This window comes from Dermacentor silvarum, chromosome 1 (assembly GCF_013339745.2).
Source record: "Dermacentor silvarum isolate Dsil-2018 chromosome 1, BIME_Dsil_1.4, whole genome shotgun sequence".
Taxonomy (NCBI): domain Eukaryota; kingdom Metazoa; phylum Arthropoda; class Arachnida; order Ixodida; family Ixodidae; genus Dermacentor; species Dermacentor silvarum.
Window position 1 is genome coordinate 166,452,503 of NC_051154.1, and position 16,711 is coordinate 166,469,213.

Genomic DNA, 16,711 nt, shown 5'->3' on the forward strand with positions numbered 1-16,711 from the left:
ACATTTTGCGAAATTTTAGGCGTCTTGACATGAAATTTTGTAGGAATAAAGTGTGACCAAGATGTCCGAGAAATTTCAAACTTGTACGCACATTTGGAAGCCGTAGAAAATTTTCCTAACTTCTGTCGGAGCCTTAAAATGCGCCTTGAAGCAATGAAATAAATGTTAAAACCGTTCCTGTAAGTACCTATACCAAGTGTTTTCTTTTTTGCTTTTTAACGTCGACAGAATTTTAAGAAATCACCTGTGGTTATAGCCTAAATCTCCACTCATTGATCTCGATTACTCAAAAATTCGGACCTTCCGTACAATAATGCTTGTACAATATTTAAGAATACATAATTGAATATTAAGAACATTTTCCTAATCAACTTTTAAACTAACTACTTTAGCGCCCACATTGTTATTTACGAATTCAAGCCATCGTTTTCCTAATGTACATCGACTTGTAACGAATTTTGAAACAGTTTTTAGATAAGCACTCGTACACTTGAGGTAAAAATGCATTGCTATTCCACTCACTTCTTAACAAAATGCCTTTTCACGCATTGAAGATCAAAAATAAATGAAGAACTAATGCATTTCGTCACATACTTTGGGCCGCATATCTCAAGACTGGTTCCATTTTCAGAATTTCTTCCTATAGGTATAGATATGACTTCCAAGCTCACTGGCTACAATTTGTCAGTTGAAATCACCGTAAAGTGATTAGTTTAAAATTGATAATAAAAGTATTGGCAATTAGTAATTTATGCATTTCCATTTCACGTACAAATAACGTCCGCCTTTTAGTGGAAAACATTTCGAGAGGTAGAACTTTGCTACAGACCCCCGCCGATTAAAAAAAAAAAATTCTGTTAACGATAAGAAAAAAAAAAACGCTCTACACAATCAGCCAACATATCGGTTTTAAGCTTTGCATCATTTAGAGTTTCTTGTTTTTCTTCCTGTTCAAAAGTGTCATCTAAAAGCGTTGTTTGTACGCGGCCACGTGTTTAGCGCCGTCGCTGCCGATGCAACAACTGGCCCTACACGCTGAAGCGGAGAGAAGCGTGCACAAGGGCTGGGAAAAGCCACGAAGAAATAGGAACCCGGGCCCGGTATTCATCAAAAAGCTCTTGTGTTACTATTGTTACCATGAGCAAATGCAAGCCAATACTGAGGCCGGACATAATATTAGCAAAGGCGTCCAGCCAATGGCAAAAAGGACTTGTGAACGAAAAGCTTTGTCAATTCAGCCCCGGGTCTTCGGTGGGCCAAAGATTGCGCCGGCTGGGCACCACAGCCTATTAGTGCCGTATTATACTTCACTGAAACCTGTGTTGTGATTGTGGACGTTCCCATAACTCTGCCCATTGATGCCTCCTAGGAAGCACGTATACGGAAAGAAGTAATAGATTTTACTCACGAGGGCGCCCCAGTTGAGCGAAAAGTGAAATAGAAAGTTCAGCAACGCGGAGATGCAGTGCGAAGGACGCTTAACGACGCTTAAAGTCTCAAAGCAACACTGGCGCCATGACAGACGCCGTAGTGGAGGGCTCCGTATAGTGGAAGACACGCGTGCGACCCGACCTCGGAGGCCGTACTCAAGCGCTAATTCTCCTAAAAGCAATAGAATGGTTAGTAGCAGTAGTGCCAGCTACCGCAACGGGCAGGGATACATACCTACAAAATAGTGGTACGGGCGCAATTGAGACAACAGAGACCGTGGCCTGGTGACCGCATCATATGCACACACTTTCCCAGTTTTCCAACCAGGCCATACGGAAGTATTTGTGGATAACTGATTCTATTGTACACGCTCATATTTCTCACAGAAGAGCAATTTCATTAGAGCAAGAAGAGAATAAAGTGAATGCATTTGCTGCTGGATATAGAGGACAGGGAGGTTAATTGTTGATAGCGACGGAGTTGTCTGCCCGCGCTGCATGAAAAAGAAAACGTCAGCGCTTCGTTCACTCACTTTTGTGAGTGCGTCCCCCGACTACTGAGGAAACAAAATCATGCAGCTTCTATAGCACCACGACGTAAATAGCTGGGGAAGGATTCATGTACTTCTTTGCACATTATTTATTGCGCCTCGTCAATGTGTCTAATGTACTCAGTACAGGAACAAATATAGAGGCTTAAGTTCCCACCTATTATTTTTCAGAAGTAAAACAAACGGAAGTTTCGTAAGCATCGCATCAAGCAATACCGGAGGGCTACCTCAGGAAAGTCTGAAGTGACGTACGAAGCATCACTAGCTGGTCCGACAACGACAACGAAAACGACGACAACGACGACGACAAAGACACGATGATAATGACGATGCCGACTACTGAACAACGGCTCACACGTCGTAGGCCAGGGGGTGGATCCTAAGTAGGAAAAATTGAGCGTTAATTACTGGCGACCTCTGCCAAGAAAATATGACGATATCACTTACGAAGGACGCCACAAAAGTTGAATGAACGATTGGTCTGAAAGCAACAATTTATCGCTGTACTATGTATACTCCCCACTGTAGATCAGTGGCTACGGTGCTCATCTCCTATAGAACAATGCCGCTGGCGGGCGCATGCTACCCGTTGTAACCGGCTTTTAGTGGTGGAAAAATTCAGAAGCGCTCGTATAGTGAAATCTTGATGCATATCTGGGAACACGTGTGGTAGAAAACTAAAATCCGCAGCCCTCCATTATGGAGCCTGCATTATAGCAATGAGGCAGGTTGGGGGCGTAAATTCTATCAAGCATTACAAGCCTTGGCGATAGCCTGCAAAAAAAAAAAAATACTTCTCATTATGGGTGGCCGGCTCACTCAAGCTGGGCACCTGAGCTATTTCGCGGCATAATGGATGGTATTGTATACTTAAGCGAGCCCAAAGCTAGTTGGCTTTCGGCGATCTGACGAGAAATGGTGTATTCAGAATAACAAGGTGGCTTCAAGTCCACAAAGAGAAAATTAAAACGCGCTCATAGGAAAGGCATAACGCGCATATAGTATAACGGCGTAAGTACGCGAGTAACATAACATTCACGTAAGAGGCAGTAAAATTTCCGTCAGCTCAGGCTATAGAGCAAGTCTAGTATATATATATATATATGTAAGCCCAACAACAACAACAACAAAACACATTTCGAAGAACACACGGCGCGGTGCGCGTTCCAAATTCTCTTGTTTCTTCTGCAGGTCCTCGACATGAGTGATTATAATGGCAGAGAGGACAAAAGCATTCCACACATCGTGTGTCCGCTGCCGCCATGTCTTGCTCAGATGGCAGACTATCCCACGCGCGCGCGCGCGTGAGCGCCAAGGTGCACTAGCGCTCAACTCCGTATGTCCGTATCGCACCGTCGTTAAAACCATGGTTTGCCGACGCCGGCGAGAAGAAAGTTCACGCTTGCGCGAAGCCCGTCATAACTGCGCCCCGGCGTTCCAAGGGTCCGCTCGCGGCTGGAGCACACGACGTATAGGAGCGCATGCTTTTAGCCCCGGCAGAGTCTCGCGCAGTCTTTGTCCCGGCCGCATTTAATTAACCAAGAGACCACGGCCACACGCTCGGCGACGCTCATTAGCAACGCGGCCCCCGGGGGACGCCCCCGGTGCCTCGTTTCCGCTGCCGCCCGCTCGCCCCAACGACAGAAAAGCAGTGCGGGCGAAGTCATGCGTGCGTAGCCTCGGCGCCACGTAGGTGACGCCGCGACCGTTTTGACGCCCAGTGTAGGTCTTCTTGCCACTATTTTGTCGAAATATACACAGCAAATCTGACCTTGCTACTGTAGTAGTGCAAGACTGAAGCCGTCGGTTGCCTAGTAGTGTCTGGTTTTTCGCTTTTTCAAGTTTTATTTCAGTGCAGCTTTCTTCAACGCATATCTTAAAACTTTAGCAGAGCCTATTTGTAAATATAGTTGTTTTTTCATTTCGCCAGAGCACTCACCGTTTGCGAAATCAAAGTGATGTATTGACCAAATATTTGGGTGGAATACACGTTAAAGTTGAGGTTTTTAGCATTCACAGAGACGTGGTTTACGTATGATGCAGCAGTAGCTCCTTTTGATGGCTACAGAAAATTTTCTATGAACCAAATGAGCAATCGGTGTGACTCGCATTTCATTACATTTAAATAATGTAATTGCTGTTAGTGCAGTGATGGTTAGCACATATGATCTGTTACATCACCACAGCTGTTATATCATCATATTTTCATGAGCTTGCTAGTAACAATAGAAACTGACTAGAGCAAAACATCAGATATATGCAGTATAAATGCGTCACGGTTTGCAGAGAGACATATCTTCACTTGAATTCTATAGGTAAGCGGCGCTCTTTGTTGTAAACTGCGGCAAGTCTCACGGGTTACATGTCATGTTCGTGAAGTCAGACGACAGCATCGGTGTTAGTAAAATTTGCCGGAGAAACATATATATTATATGAGTGCCAAAGGTGTGCAATTATACATGCTTTAATGTGGCACTTGTTATGGTGAATCAGTTCTCCGGAAGCCAGCAAGGTGGAGGAAAGTTATGAAAGGGGAAAATTGTCATCCATCTTCTTGTAGCACGAATCTACACAGCTTGGAAAGACGGCTTCAAAGTTGAAGAAAAATTCGCCTTAGTCCTGGATTCGAACCCGGGACCAACGCCTTACCAGGCTGGTGCCAAAGCGATGGCGAATTATTCAACAACACGAAGCACTGGGACACTGCATATGGCAAATCAGTTCTGCGGAAACCCGCAAGGTGTAGGAAATTTCATGAAAGGGAAAAATTGTACCTTTTAAAGTTTCGTCCGGTGTACGAAACTTTCGGGCTTTCAATGTGGCACTAGGCGCCGCAGTTTTATGTTGTTGGCTCCTGCAAATTTTATTCCGATTGGTGTTTTCTACAAGCCTCATGTTACTTTAGGCGTCGCATAAACTATCAACGTTTAAAACAAATTACATTTTTTTTTCATCTTTAACCAGAGATGTTTACTTATAAAAATGTGAAAATGTGCACCTGTATAAAAGGTACCATGTTTGGAGTGCATTTATCAGACCTTATGCAGATCTCGCGCACAGTGGGAACCCACGTTATGCGAAGAATTTAGCAGGTAGCTGGCTATCCAGCACCATTTCTGGTTCTGCAAACCGTTACCAGATGGACCAACGCATTCGTGTAAGGCCAGTAATTGTCGTGTGACGCGAGCGCATCTGTGACGACAGACGACAGAAAGGCAAGGTGACCTCAACAGTATGACGGTGACGGTGACGGAATGAACACTAAATTAATGGACTCTGGCAAAGAAACATTACAACCCTTTAGGATACAAATTTGGCCGATGCCGAAGGCTGGTACAATATGATGGGAAGCTGGCGTGCTCTCGCTTTTACAAGCAAGTCGTTATTATGCGACGTGACACACGTCTAAAACAGTGGCAAGGTTCGCGTTCTAATTCTGCGTCTGGGACGAGCGCGCACGTGCCCTCACTTTTTAAAGGAAATTGTTGCTATGCAATGTGACGCACACGCCAATAATCTGAAATTGCTAGTTAGCGTAGGCACGAGAGAAGTGTGCATGTATCTGTGGTGTAATCAGTGGTGCATTGTGTTCCCGACTAAGGTACCAAGGTTCGATGTTTCTTTACTCTCTTTCCACAAGCCTAGGCAGGCGTTGTGCCACTTCTGGTGGAAGTTGCCAGCGTGGTCCTTACGTTATTGCTCTCTTTCAATAGTATATATGTTTTAAAACAAAATGATACTAATAACAATCTTACAATAGGATGGGTTTATCTTTTTAATGAAGAGACCCTAAATGATTGAGTCATGGAGGAACCTACCTAGCTACCTACCGCAAAGTACAAGGTATAAAGCTTGCCAAGGTTGAAGACTGGGCGCGTTGGTATAGCATACTAGAGGTTGGATTGCGCGACATTTCGGCGGGGCACACAGAACAGAAACACACACAACAGAGCGCTCTGTTGTGTTTCCCGTCGAAATGTTGCGCAATCCAATCACTATAGTAGACTGGTATGAAGGAAAGAATGCATCTCACTAATATATCTTTCATGCATTAGTACGCATACGTTAATCCTGCTCCCCAACTTCTGGGGCGCCCGAGGCGCGCAGCTGCTCACACTCTAGGCCCGCATGCGGACGTCCTGATCAAACGTCGCATGTATCTACATGAAAGGGGCCTTCGGTCCGACAACAACTACAACGATGAAGGAAATGAAAGCCTGGATTAAAAAATTACCTAGAACAGAACGGTTACGAGTGCTTAACGCGAATGTTTAAAGGGCCCCTCTTAAGGTTTAGCCATTTTAAACAGACAACCACAGCGTATACTTTACGCGCAGACGATCGTATCTACAAAGCATTAGAGCGCTGCGTGCCCCGGCGAAAACAGCTTACATTTCAAACGAAACGCCGCGCGCGCTTACTCTCGAGGAAGCTCTACTCCAAGCCAGAGTCAAGGTCACACGCACAAATACCGTAACGTAAAACGCACTTCTACCTACGTCACTCATCATGAAACACGACATTGGTAGATCGGCCAACGCGGTACTACCAATGCCGCCGCTGGCATTGCGCCGCGCAGCAAAACAGGCTGAGAAAAAAAAATAATCAAAACAGTCAGGGGCTCATCACGTGAACCCCGTGTGGTTCCTCGGCTTCGGTACGGGAGAAGGTGGAGAAGTAACGTGACTTGCGGACGCTACTCGAGGCAAAATGAGAAAGCGTTGGTAGTCGCGCTCGACTCCGAGAGGTATGGTAACAGGGCATTCAATTTCTTCGATTAGGCGCTGAGTCGTGCTCCCGCAAGGGCTACAGAAGATAGCGCCAACATTTTCCTTCTTCATAAAGAACCACTTCTCTCTCTTCTATGTCCTCTAATAATGAACCGATCTGCAAAATTGTTGCGGTAAAACGATCCCTGGACGGCGTTTTGCAATTTCATGTGTATAACCGAAATTTACCATGGGGCCTGATGGGGGGCCCTCAACGCGTTAGGTGAAGTGCGGGCTGGGCGTTTTCACTGCCGATCTCAAGTTCGCCAATCGCTTGGGGGTCTGAAGGCCCTGCTTCCTCCATGACATTTTAGTGTAAAGTATGTTTTATAGCGTTCTGGTTTAAACTACTACGCTCATCTACTATGCTCCTCTTCGATGCAAAAAATAAGTAAAGTTTGAGTAAACATGGCGAATAGTTATCACGTTTATAAGTGTTTAACAGTAGACACCGATAGTGGAGGGGACTTTAAAATGTAAAAAAAGAATGAGATAGCTCCTCTTCAGAGCAAAATTGTATGTTCTCTGATCTATGTGGGCAGGAATATTATATGGGTCACGCTTTCAGGATAGCATTGTCTAACGGCAGGCCACCGGCTTGCTTACCACGTTCGCAACGTCCTGCATAGGTTCTTTGAAACCAAGGCCCTGATATGTAAAGGCGTTCACGTGGAAGAGCATTTCCTAAGGATGGGCGCCAGTCACCCCCGACAGCGACTCAGGTGACGCCGAAGTCGTTGGTCAGTGAAAAACCGTTCTTACAAAGGAAGAGGTTCGCATATGCGGACCTGTACTACAAGGTTGTAGATAAATCCAGAGCGTCAATCGAAACGACAGTGTAGGGTTTCTATTGTACTATTCAGGAGCTAATTATTCCATGTGATTTGCCTTAATTGGTTCTTGCAGAAGAGGGAGTAGTTTCTAGCCAGCAGGAGTGTCTATTCTTGGAACTGCAAATGCAGGCACGCTTCGGTGCCTAAGTTTTGCCAAAAACGATGAAGCAATCCGGAGGAATGAATTTTTGAACAAGTCAGAGATAACTCGGCTGGTTCTAATCCACGCTTTCTTGGCCCTCGAAATAGCGTAGGCAGTCGAGATATGGCAACGGCCAAGGGCGTGTTTGATCGTGCTTTCTATTCCCAAACCAAAAGTGAAGTAATAAATAGGATAAAGTAAAGGCAACGTTAAAACGAGTGCAGCTTCCCTGCATGGCAGAATATTAAGGCGTGGCAAATATATATATAATATATATATATATATATATATATATATATATAAATGAGGAAAAAAAGAGTACGACGTACGTTGTATTTGCACAGTATATTTTGCTAACGTTTCGGCTGGTGGTCCAGCCTTCGTCAAAGTGTATATATATATATATGTCGTAACTATCAGAAGCACAATTGCGTGGTTACCTTCGATTTACTTGCCCAGCAGTTTCAAGGGCTCCTGTAAGCGTTCGCAACATAGTATCTTCAAATATCTAACAATAAAAAAAAATGGAAAAAAAAACAGAGGTTGGAAAAGTCTGAGAGAGAGCAGGGGGCTAATATATATATATATATATATATATATATATATATATATATATATATATTCTGAGGCACTTCTTTATTCTCGAAGATTCCGCGGCACCACGACAAATAAGTAGCAGCTCGTGGTGATGACGATATGTACAGATGAGGAAGACGAGATGCGAATGTGCACCATTGAGGTGCATTTGGGGCGCACTTTCCCGCCTTCGGGTTGGAGACAAACACCCCTTTCCAACCGTTGAGATCCCATAATGGCCGAGCACTAGGCCGGGAGCGCGCTTGCACCTGTTTTGCCGGTAGGTGCTCGACGGCAGCACTTGCTTCCCACAGCCGCGGCGTATGATCTTCCACAAGGCCGTCTGTGGTTGGACAACCAGGCGCCCAGAGCCAACTTGTGAAATCTTTTGAAACCCCTTTCGAGAGGTTAACCCCCACGAGAGCCGAGCACCGGGCCGGGGAACACCTCTACCCATCAGAAAAAACCGGTGGGTTCCCGGCGGCACCGGTTTGAACTCGGTATCTCCTGCATACGCGGCGGACGAATTCCTGAGAGAGAGCCGCCTGCTCTCTCACAGACTTCTTTCCCCTCTGTTTTTTTTAGCTGCATATAGGAAGAGACTAAGATATTCACGTATGCCTCTTGTACTCCTTCATTACGCAATGCCTCTATGACTGCTGGTATCTCTACTGAATCAAATGCCTTTTCATAATCTATGAAAGCCATATAGAGAGGTTGATTGTATTCCGCAGATTTCTCGATTACCTGATTGATGGCATGGATATGATCCATCGTAGAATATCTCTTCCTGAAGCCAGCCTGTTCTCTTGGTTGGTTGAAGTCAAGTGTTGCCCTGATTCTATTAGAAATTATCTTGGTGAATATTTTTGGCAAAGGAACAAGAATTCAGGATCGCCAGTCAGTCCTCTAGAGTCTGTCAAGGAGTACGTTTATCTAGGTCAATTACTCACAGGGGACCCTAATCACGAGAAAGAAATTTACAGAAGAATAAAATTGGGTTGGAGTGCATACGGCAGGCATTGCCAAATCCTAACTGGGAGCTTACCACTGTCGTTGAAAAAAAAAGTGTACAACCATTGCATTCTACTGGTGCTAACATATGGGGCAGAAACTTGGAGGTTAACAAAGAAGCTCGAGAACAAGTTAAGGACCGCACAGAGAGCGATGGAACGAAGAATGTTAGGACTAACGTTAAGAGACAGGAAGAGAGCGGTGTGGATCAGAGAACAAACGGGTATAGCCGATATTGTAATTGACATTAAGCGGAAGAAATGGAGCTGGGCAGGCCATGCAATGCGCAGGATGGATAACCGGTGGACCATTAGGGTTACAGAATGGATGCCAAGAGAAGGGAAGTGCAGTCGAGGTCGGCAGAAAACCAGATGGGATGATGAAGTTAGGAAATTTGCAGGCGCAAGTTGGAATACGCTAGCGCAAGACAGGGGTAATTGGAGATCGCAGGGAGAGGCCTTCGTCCTGCAGTGGACATAAAATAGGCTGATGATGATGATGATGATAGGAAGAGACTATGTTGCGAAAGCTTACTGGAGCCCAATATATATATATATATATATATATATATATATATATATATATATATAAGTCAATAGCGTTACAGACGCTGCGCCATTTGGCGGCGCTGCAGCGAAGTCTATGTGCTGTGCGTGTCTGAATATGTGTGACGCCCAGCACTAGAGAAGCCTTACAGGTTTTTTTAAAAAACAATTCTTTTTCATTGAAGAACGGCACGCACCCAGGGGCACATACCCAGCGGCGCACGTTGGTGTGAAAGAGTTCCCTTGAACAGCGGCCCATACCATGCAGTATCACATACTCCGTGACGCAAGTTGGTCCAGCGGTTGGTGTCGAGCACGGTTCCCACTGCACAGGAGCCCGATGCTATACCTATTAGACCAAGGACTAGCCAGTGATCCAAGCTGGCGGGAAAACGTTAAAGACGTAGCTAGAAACATACATAACAGGGCGCGCCATAATTACTGTCACACACTTCGATCGCCTAATTGTGCCTCGGATTTTTTAACATTTCCCCACGCCATTTCTTCAAACATTTCTTCAATGTTTCTTTTTGCATTTCAACCGCGTTTCAAGCTGGTTTGTTGATTTTTCGAAAGATGGCGCGCCCTAGACGACATCGTGCCGCAATTTCGCCACTGTGAGAGGCCGAACACTTTCCTTCCGAGGTCCCAAAAATTCTACGAAGTCACCGCAAGACTGTTCACTGGGCTCGCAAGCGTGACACACTTAAGGACGTAGCCCGCAGTGGTCGTCGTGTCTCTGTGGCAACTTCTCACCTTAAGAAAGTTGGAAATAAAAGAATTCAATGCCAGCCACGGAGGAGCATCGAAAAGGCTGCCCTTGGAGCGGAATGGGTCTAGGAAACTAATTAACAGAGCCGTGCGAAGGGGCCTCGAGATGTTCCCCTACGAATCTTAAAGATGTGGACTGACGGAGGCGCAAAGAAAAGGGAGATGGGAAAAATGCTGTATGCTGTTGGCACGGGCCGCGAACGGGTGAACACTAGGCAAATGCCTCACCGATGCGAAACTTTTCATGGTAGAGGCAAGTCACAACGCTCAGAACTCGTGTGTGCTTGCTCCGGCGTCTGACCTTGCGGATGTGGTCAGTTGTACAGTTTTTCGAAATTATCTACCGACGTCTGTTACGGTTTCAACCGGGGTAACCACTACAAGCCGGATTCCTCTTGTTATCGAGCCAAAAGGAGCAAAGATTGACACTGACACGAATTTTAAGGATATTTTTGCCTCATTCGCTGCCCTGGTACCAGTCCCACTTTGGGGAGCAGTCTTGGGCTTTGTAGCAGGACGGTGCTCCAGCAGATCAATCGAAGCGCAAATCAACACCACAGCGGTGGTATTGCGCTCTCACACCCGACTTCATTCCAGCTCAAGAATGGCCGGTGAACTCCCCTGACCTAAACCCAATAAGCTTTTGTGTGTGGGCTATTAAAAAAAAAAGAGAGACGCGCCCATCAGCACACCAGCATGGTGGCCCTGAAAGCGTCGCTGGAGCGAGCACAGGGAAAAATTCCCTTGGGGATACCTTGTGGGCCATGATTGAAGCGTACCCTGAGTGTTTAAAGGACGCGATAAAGGCCAACAGATGAGACATTGAATGAAGTATTTTGTGTTGCATTCCTATAGTACATCGGGTAAATGCCCTACAAAGGATTTGCTGAGATTTCTTCTTATTCTCAATCAAACTATTAGTAATAGAGCTTGTGACAGTATTTATGGCGCACCCTGGAGATACCGCAATGTGCGTGAAATATACCAAGCATGCTAATCGTATTAGCTAAGTCGATCATAGTCTCGAGGGAGAAATACCAATGCACGTGGAGACAGTTCCCAATGATTCAGGAGCAGAAGAGCTGCGGTTATTGCGCAGAGGCATCAGTTGCTGAGAAAACGCACGGTTCAAATGTCTACGGCTGAATAATTTTCAGTCCTTCAGTTCAAGTCCCTCGCTGTTAAGCAGCCTAGGAATCAGTGCCCAATTTACGAAGCGTTTGATTCATAATTGCTTTTTTTGTCATTGGTCGGCCACCTTCATTAGTAATTTGTGCAACATCAGGCATTGACTGGAATTTCCTCTTATCAACAATTTTAGCCCCAGAGCTTTTTGTGCACACGGACCAAGTTGTTTTTAAATAAGAAGAACAATATATTATTCGACAAGTCTCACCATGCTTGGATTTAATTAAAACAGTGTGCTTTGATGTAATCTCACATATCTCTGTCAACAAACCCAACACCCACATGCATCTGGGGACATGCTGTTCAATTGTTAGGCTACTCTCATTGTCATGGTGCACCATATAACTGAAAGCAATTTTTTATCATTTTTAACATCCTCACTTTACCGGATGTCAAGTTGTGAACGGCTTTACACGCATGCATGAAATGATGTAAATTTGAAACAGGCCCGATGCTATGCGCTCAGCGTTTAGCGTTTAGCGATGCTATACGAAGTTAGCGTTTTTTACCAAACTGATCCCACACGAACTTTATATTTCACCTTGCTTAGAAATGAGGAACTATTCGGCATTCAATTCGATACTCGGAGGACGTTCTTCTCGAATGTCCCTATTTCATTCAACTATAAATATTTTACTAATTGCGCACACCTTCTAATTATTAAAAATTATCTTATCAGCTTTCCAACTATTACGGGTTGTTGAAACACGTGTTTGGAGCAAGTGATTTCTTAAGGCACAACTACTCGGAACAAGTTTTGAACGTAGCACCAGCTTTGAAATGAGCGCCGTAAAAGTTGTGGGGCACTTTTTCCGCTATTTAACAAAATGCCTTTTTTTATCGAATTTAAGACAACACTAACTGGAACGCCAATGCATTTCTTCGCATATTTCTGACGCGGACGCGGACAAAACTGGTGTCATATTTAGAACATGCTCCATGTGGATATTCTTCGTGAACTCACCTGCTGCAACCTGCAAATTGTAATATATGTAGTCTAGTAATTAGTTAACAAGTTGATTTTCTAAATTTCCGTTAATTAGTCAATTATGCATTTCGATTTTTGTGCATGCAATGTCCGCCTCTTTGAGTTCTAACTGGGCTATCTGCCGAAGGCCATTTTATAAATTTCTGTATAACTTTTTTTGAATCTAGCTTCTATGGTCTATGTAAATTTATCTTTAAGGTACACTTGCAAAAGTGCGTTACGAACGCGACACGGGCAAAGAAACAGGTATAACAAACACGGCGCTGTTGTACCTGTTTCTAATTCACCTATGTCGCCTCTGTAAAGTGTTTTCGCAAATTTGCTATGAATTGTGTACTCGCCCAAGGTCACACTCTTTCTCTAGAAGGCACCGAATCGGTACCTACCTGTTCTCGTTGCACCCGTCTCCGTGAAATCCACTGCACAAAAGCACACAGAGTTTACGCATGTGTGCTCCACGACACGACTTTCCAATGGACTGTCGCTATCCACCGTACTTTCAATCCGTTGTTTAGGCGTTTTATATGGCTTTCAGGGTAAAGTTAATGTGATTGCGCCCTGTTCTTTCGGTGTCCATAAAATACCCTACCTTCCCCCCGCTTTGTTCTGGAGTGCTCTCCGATTTCAGCTTTGATCTGAGAACACCACGCATAACTCGCGCCGCTAAGTTTGTGCAAGCGATGCAAACAAACGCTTTTAACGTTTCGCTCGCATCTCGTGGTACAGGATGACATTTGCCAATGAAAATATTTCTGCTTGAATAAACGTTTCGCGTGCACTTTGTGCGTCGACAACTACTCAGATTTTGCCCGAACAGACTGAATCATACTGGGCTGAACCATACATCAAGGCATCATTCGGATGTGGATCTGGCCTCCCAGGAAACTTCGAAAGCGAACTCTAGGCGCCCTGAGAGCTATTGGAGCTTGGAACAACTTTCCCGATTGTGCTTGTGCTTTTTTTTTAAACTTTCTAACAACGGGAATTCTGAGCAAGAGCACCCTCTTTGCCGCCTTTGCACTATAAAGGTTCACTGGCCGAAAAGCCTTAACTAGGCTTGGACCGAGCATAACCTTTTCGAGCTTTGTGGATATTTTTCTAGGTGAAAAGCTGACTCGTTAGGGCCGAAAATCGCACCTGAAGCCGCACACTACGCTCACGAAAGCGTTAAAAATTTCTTCTTTTGTCCCCGTACAATAACCGAATTGAATGCGCTGTCTGTTTATGCATTCATGCGTGACTTTCTAAGCTGGTTTTGCATGAGCTTTACGATCTCTTTCGCTGTGATGTTATCATGTGCTCTTGTCTTCTGTTATGACCTGTTAAGTTAACTTGCTGTGCGGAAATGCTGCCTTTTGTATGATAGTGTATTCTGTGAAATATTTCATTCCCGCTTAGTATGAACACATTTATATACAATGCGTAAATTGTGTGCACTGCATGTTTAATTTATTGTAGTGTTGTCTCACCCACTAGCTGGGATTTCGACAGATTTCAACACACACACACACACACACACACACACACACACACACACACACACACACACACACACACACACACAGACACACACACACACACACACACACACACACACACACACACACACACACACACACACACACACACACACACACACACACACACACACACACACACACACACACGCACGCACGCACGCACACACACACACACACGCACGCACGCACGCACGCACGCACGCACACACACACACACACACACACACACACACACACACACACACACACACACACACACACACACACACACACACACACACACACACACACACACACACACACACACACACAGCTGCCATGCGATGCTCTGCTAAATAATCCACGATAACTACGCCAGGCCAGACTGTGCCACAATCACTGACTTAGCACGGAGCTGCTCCGGAGTCTGAAAAACAGCGCCCCGTCCATGTTTCAGTTGTACAGTACGTCGCCTTATTAAGTGTTTTTGCCGTCAGCAGCGTTAATAACGTGTCGATTTTTGTTTTTGCAGCGGAAATGGTGACCCCGACAAGACTGACGACCCCACACTGAACCCGTGGCCACGATTAAGCGAATGCTATGCTGGTAAACAGAGCCACACCACGTTTCGCCACCTACATCTTTACCGCCCTAGTTACGGTGGCCTGGTAGCCGTGGCGTCCTGAGCAAGCAAGTTCCCTTTGGCCATAACAAGATTAATCCTCCGGCTCCTCCGTGCATGCGCGTTCGCGCACGACCGAACGTACTGCGCCGGCTGACTGTTTCCTGTCCCACTCCCCGTGGGGCTCTGCGTCTGGGCCTGCGCACGATTAATTGCATCTCCAAGTTCTCGGCGCTACGCGTTGGCGGCTGTGCCACACGTGGTCTCTCTTTCCCTTTTCTTTCCCTAACCTCCCTTTTGTCCTCTACACGCGAACTCTTCCTAAGCGACCTCTTGAGAGATGCATCCTATATGCTACAAAAGCTTCTGATAACCTGTTTAGGATTGCCAGCACCAAGGTGAATCCTGGAATACTGCACCCTACACATGATGACGGCCAGCAAATTCCTTATTTGATGTTTCGTAGTTATATGTTGACTCTTCTCAAAGCATAATCACTTCTAGCTACGCGTAGTGCCTAACTTGCCCTTTAAGATGCATGGACGTCACTGTTCCCAGCCCTCGCACCTGCTGTCGACAGCGCATAGACAGCATTCATCAACATTTCCGATGCTAGAGCTGCGACAGTTAACATTTCCAGAATACTGAAGGCCTGGCCACGTCCGTCGGCTTCGAGGGCTCTGTATTTGTCCAGGCAGAAGAGGGAGACGAAAGAAAGGACAAATACAGGAAGGTTACCAGAACAAACAATCTGGTGTTGCTACACTACACCGGGGAACAGGGGAGGTAGAAAGATTACAAGGAAGAAGGGAGAGACAGACATATAAAGGAAGAACTTTATTGATGGTCCTGAGGAACCGCGTTAGGATACCTCCCTTTTCAGGGAGTTCCCGTAGCCGTCGCGGGTCGCACCCACGTCGGGGTCAGATCAGGTGCACAAGACCACATCCGCTCACAACACAGGTTAACAGTTGACACTAATCAGTACTAAAGTCGATTGTGCGCGTATATTGTCTTGTACGAATAATTTCCTAGCCCTTAGCTTCAGCGGCTTATGAGGTCACTATTTCAATATTTGTTCTGACAATGGTCTCTCCCCAACGCGAGCTTGGGCAGTCGTGAGTGATCATATCTGCACAACACTCTATCGAGGACAGTGACACGAGACATGTTTAAGGGTCTCCTCGCGACCACAGCTATCACAAGCAGCATTTCAGTAACTCCAATAAGCAAAAGACAGGGTAGTTTCACGTCAGCGGAGTCCTCGTAGGATGCGAAGATGGAGTTCAGGCGGTGCAGTCGATTGTTTTGTAAACTTTGTGCATTCCACACTGAGAATATGATATCTCGTGCCAGCACGCGAAGTAGCCTGCTGCATCTGACCATGACAACAATATAAATGCGGTTACTCATTGTTGTGACGCTCTATACGTACGAAATCAGTAGCTGTTCTGCGGTTGCGTACTTCTGTGAATTATTTTGGGTGGTGATGAATAATTAATCATTATTCTAATTAGCTCGGTTTGTCATTCCACGCGACACTCGAAAGGCAGAAAATGTTGAACTCCCGTGAATAAATTATGGCGGTAAATTCAAAACTTTTGAAAAGAAGGCACACCTTTATCATCGTCGAACACCTTCCTGCACCTGCCGATGGTGAAGGAAGCGATCTTAGGGAAGTTATAAAAGCAAAACACTGGCATTACCATTAATCAAGTTTACACGAAGATATTCCGTGTTTTAACTTTTGTTCTATTTTTTTTTGTTTCACGAACAATATAGC